The 15,655-nt window shown below is 41.0% G+C and overlaps 1 long non-coding RNA gene across 2 annotated transcripts; it reads right to left on the bottom strand.

Moving 5' to 3' along the window:
• Positions 1 to 435: 435 nt before the first annotated feature.
• On the bottom strand, positions 436 to 15,236 carry LOC129251488 (uncharacterized). Of its 2 annotated transcripts, XR_008582976.1 has the most exons (4): positions 15,186 to 15,236; positions 1,534 to 2,841; positions 880 to 1,409; positions 436 to 815 (listed from the first exon to the last, which is right to left on the bottom strand). It is a non-coding gene; the product is annotated as an uncharacterized LOC129251488 (long non-coding RNA). The 2 variants fall into 2 exon arrangements; XR_008582975.1 differs by having other exon boundaries at positions 880 to 2,841.
• Between the last annotated feature and the right edge of the window lie 419 nt (positions 15,237 to 15,655).

A 15,655-nucleotide genomic window follows, 5' to 3' on the forward strand; every position in this document is an offset into this window, starting at 1 on the left:
GTGACCGATATTATAATAGAAAAAACTTTTTCTTAATTTTGTTGTTTCACCGAGATGCGAACCAACGTTCTCTCTGGATACCGAATGGTAGTCACGCACCAACCCATCCGACTACGGAGGCCAAAACATTAGTATTTATTATAAAAAACAAATTAGAAGCGTACAGGACATTTGACGACTCTGCTGTACGATGTTGCATGCTTGCTGTGACGAGTACGAGTAGCCGTCGTCCTGCGTATGCCTCTCATACATTTTGCCGCATACGCTACGATGACGATACGACCCGTGTGCGGACGCTCTCAGTTGTATGAGGATATGCAAAACGACACTTAACATAAATTCCGTTTAGAAGCCTTCGTTGGTAAATTCCTGAACATTTATAAAAAAGTTCCGAATCAATGAGGATGGAAGCTTTTTATAATTTTTTTAACGATATAAGAAAAACTTGATTGTTAAAATCCATATTTATAACATAAGATCTAAAACTTTACCAAAGTGCATACAATTGAAAAAAATATATATAATTTTATTTAATCCATTTGAATCTTATCCTCTGCTGTGCGCTATGCCGTATCGATATAGGTCTGTATGACGTCCTGGCTTATAACCGCAATCGCGCATGTTTAAAATTGAAATATTCGGTTGCACCTCCCAAAATTGCGTGTGGTGATTCCCATTGCGGAATAAAAGCGTTGAGACATAGCAGCGTGTTTGCTACATATTTACGTGTGCTAGTACAATTTTTACCTCAAAGTCATAAATCAGTGTTTGTAGCAGTGATCAGGCCATATCGGATTTATTGCGATGAGGCAAATCTAAATTATAGAAAAAATCGTATAGTAAAAAAAAAATGTTTGTACAGAAATTACTTATTCTCACCAGCCAAGTCAATTTCTTGAACCACGCCCATGCTTCATTGACGCCTTCCTCGGTAATGCGGCTTCCCCATATTCGAAGGAGTGATAATTCGAAGCCGGTAATTAGCTCCAATGCAGCAGTATATAAATCACCGCCACTTAAAATTATTGCCAATTCTTTTGGGTCTGCGTTAATAAATGTTTGTACATCTTTTCGATCATCAGCGAGTGCTGATAGAACAGTGGTTATATGATTCACCACAGTCTAGCAATGATACAGCCACAATAATTTGTCCTAACCTAATTAATATAAAGTTGCGGAATACGCCGTGGCAAGAAAGTGTGTGTGTTGCGTATAATTTCTTGTGTTTGGTTGTTTCATTGCTTTCACCTACTCTTCATCTTCACAAACAAGTAATTCCCCTTCCTTTTGTTTGGTTAATCATTGGCTCTTACGACGCAACTAATTCGGTAAGCATGTACTCTATCATCCTTGACCTTGACTATATTATCCAGGGGCTGGCCCAATGCACGCTTACTTTGAAGGCGTATCTATAGAAGGTGATATAATATCAGTGGAATAGTTGATTAATTGCCTTGGGCGAATTCGGCACTTCTCTCAAAAATTTGTGCAAAGGCGAATTTTTATTTGTTTATATTTTTCATTACTTCTTACATTTTTTAAAAACATTTGTTAAATGCACTTCCAGTTATAAGCGATGCTCAACAAAATCAATAAAGTTTATGCGGGAGTATTTTAAAAAGCTATTACGAGTATGCAATATTTTTATCTTATGCATGCACAAACGAAATAAGCACATGTCCAGCGCTGATAGATCTTAACTGCAACAATATGGTTATTCTACATATATCCAAATAGCTCTTAATTTAAAATAGGTTTATAATTACATACAAGTACATATGTATTTGTGAACAAACCCACTTTTAATTTGTACTTAGCAAACAGCTTTTTTCATATAACCCTATATGTAAACTAATTTATACATATACATATATATGTGTTCTTCTGATAGCCACGTATCTGTTTGGTATTTATATTTAAAGGGTTTTCCAATAACAGGTGTTATTTTGAATAGTCCGCTATTTCGGTAGATGTCACTTTTGAAGCTATTATTTTTTTTATATTTGACAAGTAGAAACTATGCCATTAATAAAATTTAAACGATACACGCTTAAACAATGCATTGAAAATATTGAAATTCACTATAAAAATGGTGAAAATTCGCCAAAGACGGTTCGTAAAACTCGAACATTTTTGGGTCATCGTGAACCACCTTGTCAGACCGCAATACAGAAATTGGTGAACAAATTCGAGTTGTCGGGACAAGTTAGTGATGTGAAGAATAAAACCCATGCACGTCGCTCAAGAACAGCCAAAAATATTGCCGTTGTAGACGAAAGTGTTGAAGAAAACACAGGTTTGTCCATTCCTCGTCATACGGCACAGAAGCTTGGACGATGACAACATCCGATGAAGCGACGTTGGGAGTGTTTGAGAGAAAGATTCTGCGCAAGATTTTTGGTCCTTTGCATGTTGGCAGCGGGGAATATCGCAGGCGATGGAACGATGAGCTGTATGAGCTTTACGACGACATAGACATAGCGCAGCGAATAAAGATCCAGCGGCTACGTTGGCTGGGTCATGTTGTCCGAATGGATACAAACGCTCCGGCTCTGTAAGTATTCGATACGGTACCAGCTGGTGGTAGCAGAGGAAGAGGAAGGCCTCGTCTGCGTTGGAAAGATCAAGTGGAGAAGGAGAAGGGTTCACTTAGTGTGTCCAACTGGCGCCGGTTAGCACGAGAAGAAACGACTGGCGCGCTTTGTTAAACTCGGCAAAAATCGCGTAAGCGGTTATCGCGCCAATTAAGAAGAAGAAGCATATATGAGTATCTTCACTTTCCAATTTTAAGCGAGAATAATAATTCATTTGAATCGGCAACAGTATTGTGTTGCCGGAAGCCTGCAAATAAGAATAAAAATTAGTTATTTTAGTTCAGTGTTGAGAATGTATATGGGGCAAGAATGACCACTAATTCGCCGTGTGGTAAGAGAAATTATATATATACACACACACATATACTGCTACGGCGTCTTCCCCAGAAAAAAAAGTTGGAGCCTTTATATTACACACGGCACTTCGTTTTCATTAGTTTGTTAGTTTAAATCTCACAAATCTCAATATTACCAAACCATTCACTGAATTTTCACAAACATGTAACTTCTCCTACTTTCGTTTGTTTTGTCCGTTTTGACCTGTCAAAATCGCGAAAGATAAAGTAACTGTTTTTTTAATGGCGCCACCTTTTTTTTAGGACAGGCTCGCAAGTACAACACTCAGACACAATTAAGTCTATTGCACTGCACCCCGGTTCCCTTTTTAATTTTCGTTAAATCGACCCGGCCCTCGGGGAAATCTGAATAGATATTGTGGTGCCAAGGAGCCAAGGTGGTCACTTCTTAACATATCAGTGCCAAAGACCTCAAACCTGATTCGAGAGAAGGACACGCACACGCACAGAAAGTGGCCCGCCGTCTCATCCTCCTCTCCACATGCTGGACAGAATGCATTGTTTGAGATGCCCACCTTTCCATGTGCTTCGCCCGTCATCAGTCTAACCAGCTGCCGAGTCCCTTCTACTTTATGACAGGAGGATCTGCGACAGTCGGTCGGGCAAAACAGGTAACATCAGTTTTGTTTATCTGCATATTCTCTCAGCCTGAGACTCCATGCCCCTGTCGCCGTAGCGGGTGAATTGCCAGCTGCGTCGTTTCCATCGGGAATAATTATCCTTTTGGTATCCATTACCGGATGATGGTTTTAATCCGAGACTCCTCCCTAGCCAGTTTTGTTCGCGGATGGCACCCTGATTCTATGCCAATTTTGATTCATCACACGAGAGTTGAAACCTCACCTCCCTGGGCCGCTCGGGAGATGCCAGGGCTTCATTATCCACCACCTGGGAGATCAGGCAACTGCTTACGGGTTGCAAATTCTTGCTCATAATAATAATCCCAGGAGTTAATAATTTAACTATTAATAACACAAATTGTTGTGTCGCCTCCTATTGCTTAGTATCTTTATGCTTCATTAACTTCAGTGAAAATTTGCATGTGAAAGCAGCAACAAAGTTATCGAGAAAGATTCGCCGCTAGTAAATATGGCTGGACCTCTTTATACTGGTATAACTCACTCGCTATCAAAGTAGTGGCGAATAAAAGGCGCCAAATAAACGTAAACCTAAGGAAATCTACTAAGGAAAGTCTAATTAAACTTGACGAAAAATTTGCATTTGAAAGCAACAACAAAGTAATCGAATAACATTCGCCGCTAGCGAGTATGGCTATTCCTCATTAAACTGGTATAACTCATTATCTTATAAACACATGTAATTTAAAGCAGATCTATTCCACCGTTGCGAATATATGTTCATGTATACCCATTGCTTCATCAATTTGCCACTTGCTAACGCTTGGCGAAAAGAACACGCATTTTAGTAATTTTAAGCCAATTCGGCTTGGAAATAACTATTTAGACAAATTACATGTAACTTTTTGTTTTTACTCTTGTGCTATCACCTTGAATAGATTCCCTTTGCATTCGCTACCGAGCTGTCAAACCGTACGGTCGCATTTAATTCGTTTGTGCTCTATAATTGCTTTTTTCTGTTCTGCGCTACTTAACCTAAGTTTGCTTTTTAAAATTTTTTCCACGTGCTTTTTTTGTATTTCTGTTAAAGCTTTAAACTTACAAATTATTTTGAAAAAACTGTAATATTCCATCAAAATGCCCCCCGGGGCCAACAAGCTGGGGGATAATAGGTTTGCACCTTTATCCTCATCTCCCAAAAGCAAAAGGAAAAACCCAATAACCTCAACTCTGGATGTTTTCCCGGAATTACCTATAACCAAGAAGGATGATCCTAAATATCTCGTTTTAAAGTCTCAGGACGACACTAAACCGATCTCATCCACATCTTGTTTTGCTGTCTACAAAGGTATTTAAAAAGTTAGTAAAGACGTTAACAAAATCACAGCTCTTCGAGATGGTAGTCTACTATTACTTGTAAAAAGTCAAAAAATTGCCGAAAAATTTTTGTCAACTACATATCTTCCTGGCGCTGGTGCTGTTGTATTTTCACTCCATGACTCTCTTAACTCAGTAAAGGGGACGATATATGCTCCATTCATTTGTCAACTTGCTGATGAGGAAATAATTGATGGTCTTAAAGATCAAGGCGTTACTGCAGTTCACAAATTCACCAAATTAAACAATGGCTCGCGGGCACCTACTGGCGCTTTATTACTGACATTCGATAAATACACTTTGCCTAGTCGTATTGAAGTGGCCTGGCGAACACTAGATATCCGTCCTTATTATCCTAATCCCATGCGCTGCAGAAATTGCCAGTTGTCACACGACCAAACGCTGCAACAACAACCCATCTTGCGTGATCTGCAATCTTCCCTCTAACCATTCCTCCCCCTCTGATTGTACTAGACTTAAATGTGCTAATTGCGGTGGTGAACATCCTTCTTCTTCTAATGACTGTCCAAAATTTGTCCAATCTAAAGAATTACTCAAAATTAAAACTATTCACAAATGCTCCATGAGAGAAGCCATCAGTCTATATAAGTCTCAAACTCCAACTACTCCTTCACCATTTTTTTACGCAAATGTAACTGCTACCAGCAACATCGATTCTTTAAATACAAATTTCACCAAAAATCAAAACAAGCTAACCTCAAATGACGGCTGGCGAAAATCCTCCACTGAACTATCCCCGAGGGTGCCAGCTGGTAATAAGTACCACAGTTTTCCTATTTACAGGAGGTACTTAGCTAAGTTAAGGGTACTATGGGTTGAGTTCGATACTCCTCAATAGTACAGCACTACCCAAAGTACTTTGAACGTGGTCGGGGGTGAAGGGCTGGATTAAGGTGTGATACGACCCGTGCCGAGAATCTGTCAGGCTTGGGGCCCTTCTAACAAATAACCAAGTCTCGAACGGAGCTTACGGATACCTGGCGCCCTCCGTAATAACTAGCCTTACCCGTGTAGTTCGGAGCTATGCACGGGCGGACATCCTTTCTCCGACACTAGTGGGTCTAAAAATGCAATCGGATTTTTCAAAAATTAATAAAAAAAGGAGATCGGTCCTCCTTCGAAAAGACCGACAGGAACAAACAGCTCCGCAATAAGAGCAACGGTCGCACCGAGCTCAAAGAGAACTCCATCCGTCGGCCAAATAAGTCGATCGAAACACATAGCGACAGCCTCAGCGAAAGCGAGGCCAGTTGCCACACAACCAGAGCTGGACACAGGTCCAAGCACAAGTAGGGGTGCACTAGCCCGGCAGTCAACTGTGATTCAGCCCCCAAAAACGGTTCCGACCGGAAGCACTGCTACTGCTAGCTCCGGTACCGAAGGATGGCCGCTTGTGAGGGTGGTAGACCCAGCGAAAGTGTGCTACCAGGATCGCAGAAATGCAGCCAGGCTCCTAAGGAGGGTGTACGAAACTCACCCAAAAGAAGGTGAATTGTCTCAGGAGTTGAAAGAGGCGATTGAAAGAGCGAAAGCGATCATTCCTGATTTCAACCCCGACTTCAAACCAGTACAACCGGCTCCAAAACGACAGCGGTCCTTGGAGGATAATAAGCCAAGCGCAAAAAGGCACAAACCAATGGGCGTGACGCCCAGAAGATCATTTGCGGAGGTTACAAAAGACCGCTTTATCATAGGGGTCCTGGACGAGAACCATCCTGAAGGTATGATCCCCTAGGCCCAATGAAAATGGATCGAGGCCGAGCTAACGAAAGTGGCACTGAAGGTCATTCTGGAGAACCCCGGCCCCCCGCCTGCGTGCGAAGACTTAGGCTGGCACCAAGGCCAGATAAAAATAATAGCGTGCGACGATGACAGATCGGTTCAGCTGTACAAAGAGGCCATCTCCAAAGTCGGCGAAGTGTACCCAAATGCCAAGCTAGTGGTCGTGGACAGGAAGGATATTCCGTCCAGGCCGCGAGAAGGGTTACCTTCAACCGTCGAAGACCCGGTGGAGATTATGAAGCTCATCCGGGTCTGCAATCCGGACATCCCAAAGCAGGAGTGGAGGTACGTCAAAACTATTACCAACCAAAACAGCGCGGATGAATCGAAAGAGCAGAAGCGCGCCACCATGCAGGCTCTCCTGCTCCTCACAGAGAACTCAATTGAACCGTTAGCGAAATGCGACCGGCAACTTAGATACGGTTTTGTAAAGGTGAAGCTCCACATTTATAAAACCGACACGGATGCAATTGAGTTCCTCGCCACGAAGGAAAGCGAAAAGCCCATGAGGGAACTGGAACCCATGAGCGAAACCGAGCCAATGAGCGAAGACGACCAGCCCACCGAAGAAGAATACGCCTCTTCAGGCTCAGAAATGGGCTTAGGGAGGTTGTACTTCGAACGGGAGGGTAAGTATCCCACACAACAGCGTAAGTATTCCGAAAGGGAACTTTTATGCGAAAGCAAAGAACACCCAGACGTAACGTTAACAGCTGATGCATCTTCTTCAGATAAACCTACACCACTGTAAAGAAGCCTGCCTTGCCCTCCTGGATCGTCTGGCAGAAGATCAGCCGGATGTAGTCCTCATCCAGGAACCCTGGGTACGGAATGGCGAAATCTGTGGTCTGAGGACATCAGGTTATAAAGTATACAAGACCAATTGTGAAGGTACTAAAAGAGCATGCATAATGGCAAAAGTACATCTTAATATATTTATTATTCAAAATTTCAGTAACGCAGATACCACGACGGTTAGCTGGAAGTGAGCGGAAGTAACACCTGGCTAACCTCGTTCTATTTTGCCGGAGACGACACAGGTCGACTGCCGTCGCCGCTAATAAGAAGCCTTGTTGAAGACTGCAAAGCTCACAACCGCAAACTAGTACTAGGAGGTGATGCCAATGCCCACCATACGATATGGGGGAGCTCGGATACAAACGAACGAGGTGAGTCTCTCTTTAATTATATTATATGTAGTAAGCTTTTAGTGTGTAACAAAGGCAACGAACCTACATTTATTACGCGCAATAGACAAGAAGTTCTTGATATTACGCTAGCATGTCAAACCCTTTACGGAAAGATGACGCAGTGGAGGGTTCTGAATGAACACTCTTACTCCGATCATCGCTACATAGAAATAAAATTTGGGGGAAACAACCCACGGGCTCCACCCGCCAACAGGAATTTGAAAAAGACCAACTGGCACATATATAAGCGGGAACTTAAGGAAAGACTTCCAAATTCCCAAAATATTACTATTGAAGACAGAGACTCATTGAACGAACACGTACAAACTCTTACGGAGGTCTGTAGAGCTGCGCTAAACAAGGCTTGCCCTTTAACTAGGTATAAGGGGAAGAAAAAGCCGCCCTGGTGGTCAGAAGACCTGTCTACATTAAGAAACGACAGCAGAAAACAGTTTAATAGAGCGAAAGCGACACGAGAGAGTAAAGACTGGGACTGCTACTACAGTAAACTAAAAACTTACAAAAAACAAGTTAGGAAAGCGAAAAGGTCTGATTGGAGAACGTTCTGTGGAGAAATCGAAGGAACCACAGAGGCTTCCAGACTGCGCAAAATTCTCTCAAAAAAACATAATCCCACCGGATACCTCCAAAAACCGGACAGGAGTTGGACTACTTCGAGTGACGAAACTTTGAAGTTGCTAGTGGACACACACTTTCCCAGCAACGAATCATCTAACGTAGTAATCGACAATGGCACAGAAAGACCAAACTCTGACATTGAAGAAATAATCACTGAAACTAGGATAACCTGGGCGGTGAACACGTTCAAACCATTTAAATCACCGGGCCCAGATGGATTATTCCCGGCCCAAACACAACATTCACTCAACTGCATCATGAAGTGGTTGACGGCCATATTTAAGGCCGCTCTGAAACTGAAAAGTGTCCCATCAACATGGAAAGAGGTAAAAGTGGTCTTTATCCCTAAAGCGGGAAAAAGTTCACACACAACACCTAAGGATTTCAGGCCAATAAGCCTATCCTCCTTCCTGCTAAAAACATTAGAAAGAATTTTAGAAGAGCATATTAGGGCTAACATCAGCCCTAATAAGCTCAGCATCTCACAACATGCGTACTGTAAAGGGAAATCAACTGAAACAGCACTTAACTCACTTGTTACAGAATGTATAACAAAGAATTCACACTGGTAGCCTTTCTAGATATCGAGGGCGCGTTCAACAACATCCTACCGGATACCATAATAAAGGCACTGACGGATTTCGGGATCTCTGGCGCTCTGGTTGAGTTCATCAAAAACATGCTCTTGAGCAGATTTGTGATCGCAACCCTAGGGGCCTCAGAGATCAAGAAAAAAGTTAGCAGAGGAACACCTCAAGGCGGTGTGCTGTCCCCTCTCCTATGGGTGCTGGCACTAAACTCATTGCTAAAGAGCCTAGAGGAGAGAGGACAACACGTAGTAGCATATGCGGACGATGTTGCAATGGTAGTAAGAGGGAAATTCCCCAATACACTCATAGAAGTCATGCAGGATTTACTAAATGTGGTTGAAAGCTGGTCAAAAGCAAATGGGCTAAGCGTCAACCCCAATAAAACTGAACTCATCCTATTTACCAGGAAACACAAAATGCCAAATATAACTCCTCCGACTCTAGGCGGAACGGCACTGTCATTTAGTGATGAGGCCCGCTACTTAGGTCTAATACTAGACCGAAAGCTAACATGGAAGGCAAATGTCGAAGATAGAGTAAAAAGGGCGACAATAGCACTATACTCTTGTAAACAGCTGATAGGACTAAGTTGGGGTCTCTCCCCATCTATAGTATACTGGCTTTACACGGCAATTGTCAGACCTATCCTAACATACGGCATATTAGTATGGTGGCCAGCTTTAGATAAATTGTACATTAAAAGAACCATGACACACGTACAAAGAATGGCCAGTCTTTGCATCTGCGGGGCCCTCAGAACCACACCCACAGATGCACTAAATATCATGCTTAACATTTTACCAATAGAGCAGTACGGTAAGCAAACGGCTGCCGAAGCAACTCTCAGACTAAGAGAAATCGGCCTACTCAGAACGAACCAAAGAGGACACTCCTCAATTTTAGAACAATTCCCCTGCATTCCCAACACAACGGATTTCTGTAGGACCAAGGACATCAATTTTAATAAATCCTTTGTCACAGTATTTCCTTCCAAAGAGGAATGGGATAACGGGCTCATTGTTAAGATAAATGACTTAAACATCTACACAGATGGCTCAAAACTGGATAACAAAGTAGGTGGAGGGGTCTACTCCGACAAACTCGGAGTATGCCAATCATTTCGCTTACCTGATCATTGCAGTGTTTTTCAGGCGGAAGTCACTGCCATAAAAGAGGGGGTTAAAGAAATAAAAACGAGAGTATTATCCACAAATGAAGTCTTCATTTACTCGGACAGTCAAGCAGCAATAAAAGCGCTGGAATCAAAAACGCACTCGTCAATAACAGTTCTAGAATGTTTTAAACTACTAGATGACGTATCTAAGTGCTACAAGGTGCACCTTATCTGAGTACCAGGCCACAGGAACATTCCAGGAAATTGTAAGGCGGATGAACTTGCAAGAGCCGGTACAACGCTCGATCTCGAACCGGATAAGGCGCTGATACCCATGCCTATAGCCACTTGTAAATTACTCATAGACAGGGAAACCATCAAAAAGGTAAATACAATCTGGCAGAACCTCACAACATGCGAACTAAGCAGACAGACATGGCCGAACTGGAACAGCGGTCGATCGAAGATCTTGCTTAGATTCAACAGGGAATCTATAAGAAAAATGATAGGTGTATTAACAGGTCATTGCTTAATAGGCAGCCACGCTAGAAGGTTAGGACTCCCGTACTTCGATTTCTGTAGAAGCTGTCTTAATACAGAAGAAGAGGAAAAAGTCAGACACCTTTTATGTGAGTGTGAAAGCCTAGCTATGAGAAGGCTGCGCACTCTTGATACAGCATTTCTAACCGATGTAGCGGACATAGCCCATCTAAAACTAACGAAGCTCTGCTCGTTTATTAAAGCTACCGGATGGCTTGAAAAGGAACACGTAGAGTAAGGAGAAGCTCCAGTGGTATCACAATGGACCTGCCGAAGGTCTAAGTGTGTCTTACGACAACCACCCTACCTACCTACCTACCTCAAATGACTCCAACCTCAATATTATAGTTAAAACTTCAAGCCATAACACCTTATCTAATACCAACATCCATACAATCTCTACAGACTGCTCTTATACTCCATCTCCTCAGTATCTTCCTTAAATAACTCTCCTTCCCCTCCCTTCTCTCCTCTCTCCCTATCTTCATCTCCTGACATTAATTTGCCTCCCGCCTCTGCGCCTTCTCCATCTACCGTTCCCTCCTCACAGATCCCCTCGCTCATGGAAACATAAATCCTTACACTATTTTTCTTTTCCTTTTCTCTTCATGATGTTAACTGTCCTTCAATGGAACAGTAACGGTTACATAAATAACTACTTTGAACTTGAAATATTAATTAAAGAACACAACGCCTCTGTTATATTACTAAATGAAACACATATAGCAAACAATTTAACAGCTTATACTCCAAAACCGTACATTGGTCACTTCTATAACTTTCCGTCTAACACATCAAGCAAGCAAGGTATCGCAATCCTGATTAGAAGAAACATCCCTCATAACATTCTCCCTACACCTCATTCTAACATCTCGTCCATTTCCCTTGAAATTTCCTCCCCCTTTAAAATGATTCTAATTTGTGCTTATTCCCCGCCTCAGCAAACACTTACTTCAGCCGATTTCCTGAACCTTCTCCCCCCTTCCTCCTCTCCTTTCTTACTTGCTGGTGATTTCAATGCCTGGTGTCCTCTTTGGGGTTCTCCCTCAATTAATACCAAAGGTCGCGCAATTGAAGACGCTCTATTTAGCTCCGACTGTTTTGTTCTTAACGATGGTTCCCCTACCCATTTTTCCACTCATTCCACTTTTACTCATATTGACCTAACATTCTGTTCTACTTCACTCTCCCCCAAAGTTGATTGGCATCGTATTGATGATCTTCATGGAAGCGATCATTTTCCTATCAAAGCTAACATTTCCCACCATAATTCAACTTTTACTAAACCTAGAATATTCTTCAAAACCTCTTCAGCTGACTGGCCTAAGTTTGAAGAATTTTGTTTTAAATACTCAGATAAACCACCTCCTTCTAATAATATTAATCAAGAAACTTCCAGGATTCAAAAAATTATAAGATCTGCAGCTAAGTTAACCAATCCATTCCACAAACCTCCCCTAAGCCCCGCAATGAAAACCCTCCTTGGTGGGATAACGAACTTTCCTCGCTTAGACTTCACAAACAACAACTTTGGCATCATTTCAAATATAATCGCTCGCCGTCAAATCTTGGAGCATATAAAAAAGCGAATGCAATTTTTAGAAGAAAAGCTAAGTTGGCAAAAATTAAATCTTTTCAGACTCTCACCTCCAGCATTAACTCCTCTTCTGATCCCAAAATGATTTGGAGAAATATAAATAGACTATCTGGTAACCTGACTTCCTCTCATATCCCCTCCCTCAACTCCTCTCAAGGCACTCTACTTTATCCTCAGGATATAGCCTTAGAGTTCGCCACTTATTTTTCTAACATCTCCTCTGACTCTAATTTCTCACCTGTATACTCTTCTAACAAGAAATCTATTCTCTCCCATAGTTACTTACCTCCTCCCTTATCACATTCAACCAAATATCTCGACTCTGATTTGTCTTCAATTGAACTCCATCTTGCCCTGTCTTCTGTGAAAGGTAAAACTCCTGGCTTAGATAAAATTTCCTATCCCATCATCAAACACCTACCCCCTCTTCTCCTCAATAGACTCCTTAAACATTACAACAATATTTTTCAAACCTCCATCATCCCTCAAGTCTGGAAAGCCAGCGCCATCATTCCAATTTTAAAACCGGGCAAATCTCCCTGCGAAGTTACAAGCTATCGTCCTATTTCTCTTCTTCCTTGCCTAGGTAAACTCTTAGAAAAAATTGTTGCTACAAGGCTTTCCTGATTCCTCCAATTTAATAAGCTTATTCACTCTAATCAGGTTGCTTCTAAAAGGCCAAAGCACAATCGATACTCTTTTGTACCTTGATCACTTCATTTGTGATGCTCTAACAAAAACCACGTTTCCCTTCTCTCGCTTGATTTTGAAAAGGCTTTTGACCGTGTTGGCATACACGTAGTTCTAAGACAATTAATTAAATGGAAGGTAGGACCCCGTGTTTTTAATTTCGTAAAATCTTTCCTTTATAAACGTAAAATCAAAGTTCTTATTTCTGATACATCTTCTTCCACACTTCCCTTAGATAACGGAACTCCTCAGGGATCTCCGTTATCAGTTATTTTGTTCACTATAGCATTCGACGAAATTAGTTCTACTCAATCAAATTTTCCTAATATATGTCACCAGCTATATGCTGATGACCTTCTCCTTTTTTCCAAATCTTCCGACCTGAATTCCATATCATCTTCCTTTGTAGACTCCCTTTCCCAGCTATCATCTTGGTCCCTTTCGTCAGGTGCTTCAATATCGTACTCTAAATCTAAATCATTCCACATTTGTAGAAAACAAAATTGTAATTTTCCAACCATTTCATTTAATAGTGTTAATATTACATGTTCTCCTACACTTAAGTTTCTTGGATTAGTTCTAGATAGTAAGTATGTATTTAAAGATCACTGTCAGTATATAAGAAATAGAATTATTAAAAACTCAAATATTGTTAAGTACCTATCATGTAAGCGCTCGCTCATTGGCCCAGCTCTATTAATTCAAGTCGTCAACGCTTTAATACTCTCCGTAATAAACTACGCTATTGAAATTTATCGACATCACTCAAATGACCATCCCAAAATGCTCGCTGCACCATATCATTCAGCTATAAGAAGATCGCTTCGTGCATTTCCAACATCGCCTATAAAAAATTTATTAGCTGAATCTGGTCTTCCCTCACTAAGGGATAACATGGAAGACAGTACTATGAAACTCTACCCTAGGATTATTCTTGGTTCCAACAACATGCTACGAAAAGTTTTGTTTTCATCGTCATCACGGATCCGATTGCCAAAAATTTAGTCAGCTATATACATTTGCGCGATTTTCGCTAAAACAAATAACTTGCCATTAAAACCACCTAAATTACGTAAACTTTGTCATCCACCATGGTTGATTCCTAAAGAATCTTTTATAGACAATCTAGTCCGCCTACCTAAGAACATCACTCCTAATGCGATTTATATCGCTGAATTTCGAGTAGTCGCGAGCGAATTGAAACATAATAGTTGGAGATTTCTTTACACGGACGGCTCTAAAAACACAAGTACGTCTTTTGCTGTCGTTAGCGAGAAAGGTAAGCCAATATCCTATGGGCTGCTTTTCCCTTTCTGTTCTATATTTGTTGCTGAGGCCACCGCAATTTTCCACGCTGTTCTACATGCTTCTAAAAACTCTGGAAAGTATGTAATATGTACCGACAGCTTATCATGTTTTCAAGCTATAAAAAATTGCCATAACCAAACTACTGTCATTAATTCAATTAGAGAATATCTTATTTAATATCAAAAGAAAATTAAGCTAATGTGGGTTCCTAGCTATACTGGTATAACAGGAAATTTTTACGCAGACGAATTAGCAAAAGATGCATCTAACGCGCCCACATTAACACTCAACTTCTTTACAAAATCTGATATATATCGTCTCATCAATGAAAAGAGGCACTCGAAACTCTTCATCGATTGGATTTCTTATAATCATCATTATACAATAGTCAACTCAGCAAGGATCAAACCAGTATATCCTTCAACAATTCCAGCTAACTTTCTCACTCCATACATACGTCTCCGGATAGGACACACAATAGCTACGCATGCTCACCTCCTTGGTAGCATAAGAACCAATAACTGTCCATTTTGCAACGACACAGCAACTGTCCTCTACCTATTGGAATTTTGCCCAATGCTTCGAGATAAAAGAGAATGTTACTCTAATACGGATCCTATTTCCCTCCTTTCCAACCCAACTGAGGAAAACATAAAAACCATATATCACTTTCTAAAAGATTGCGACCTATTGAGAAGAATTTAACACAAATCATTCATTCAACGGTCAGTTGATAGCCTCTGATGCTAGCGCTGCATGTTTTTTAGGTTGTACATATGTATAAAAAAAAATAGATTCCCTTTGCTTACTTCGTTTTGCCATAGCGGCCACTTTGTATACTGAATAAAGATGGTACCTTCTGATAACCGCCACCTAAATTATCGCAATGCTTACAGAGGGATAACGTCACTACATCAATAAATAAACCTCTTGTATACAAGTTACTTGTTACTGATTATTTAGTGAATGGCTTGTTGAATATCGTTATTAGCTGGGATTCGCAATAATGCACATTGGGCAATTTTTGGCAAGTAGAATGTCTGACTTAATGAAACTTTGTGCAGATGTTAGGGAGGTGTTAAGGAACAATCTTTACAACTCCCAGTTATTCGGAAAATATATTAACAATTTCGTAATTATTTGCCTTCAAAGTGCCCTCGGGAACTTCACTATAATTTGACACATTACACTATATATTTTTTTACACTTCACTAAATACACACTCACATGCGTGTTTTTACTTATTTTTATACTTGTATTCGAATTATTTTGATTAAAA

This window comes from Anastrepha obliqua, unplaced genomic scaffold (assembly GCF_027943255.1).
Source record: "Anastrepha obliqua isolate idAnaObli1 unplaced genomic scaffold, idAnaObli1_1.0 ptg000023l, whole genome shotgun sequence".
Taxonomy (NCBI): Eukaryota; Metazoa; Arthropoda; class Insecta; order Diptera; family Tephritidae; genus Anastrepha; species Anastrepha obliqua.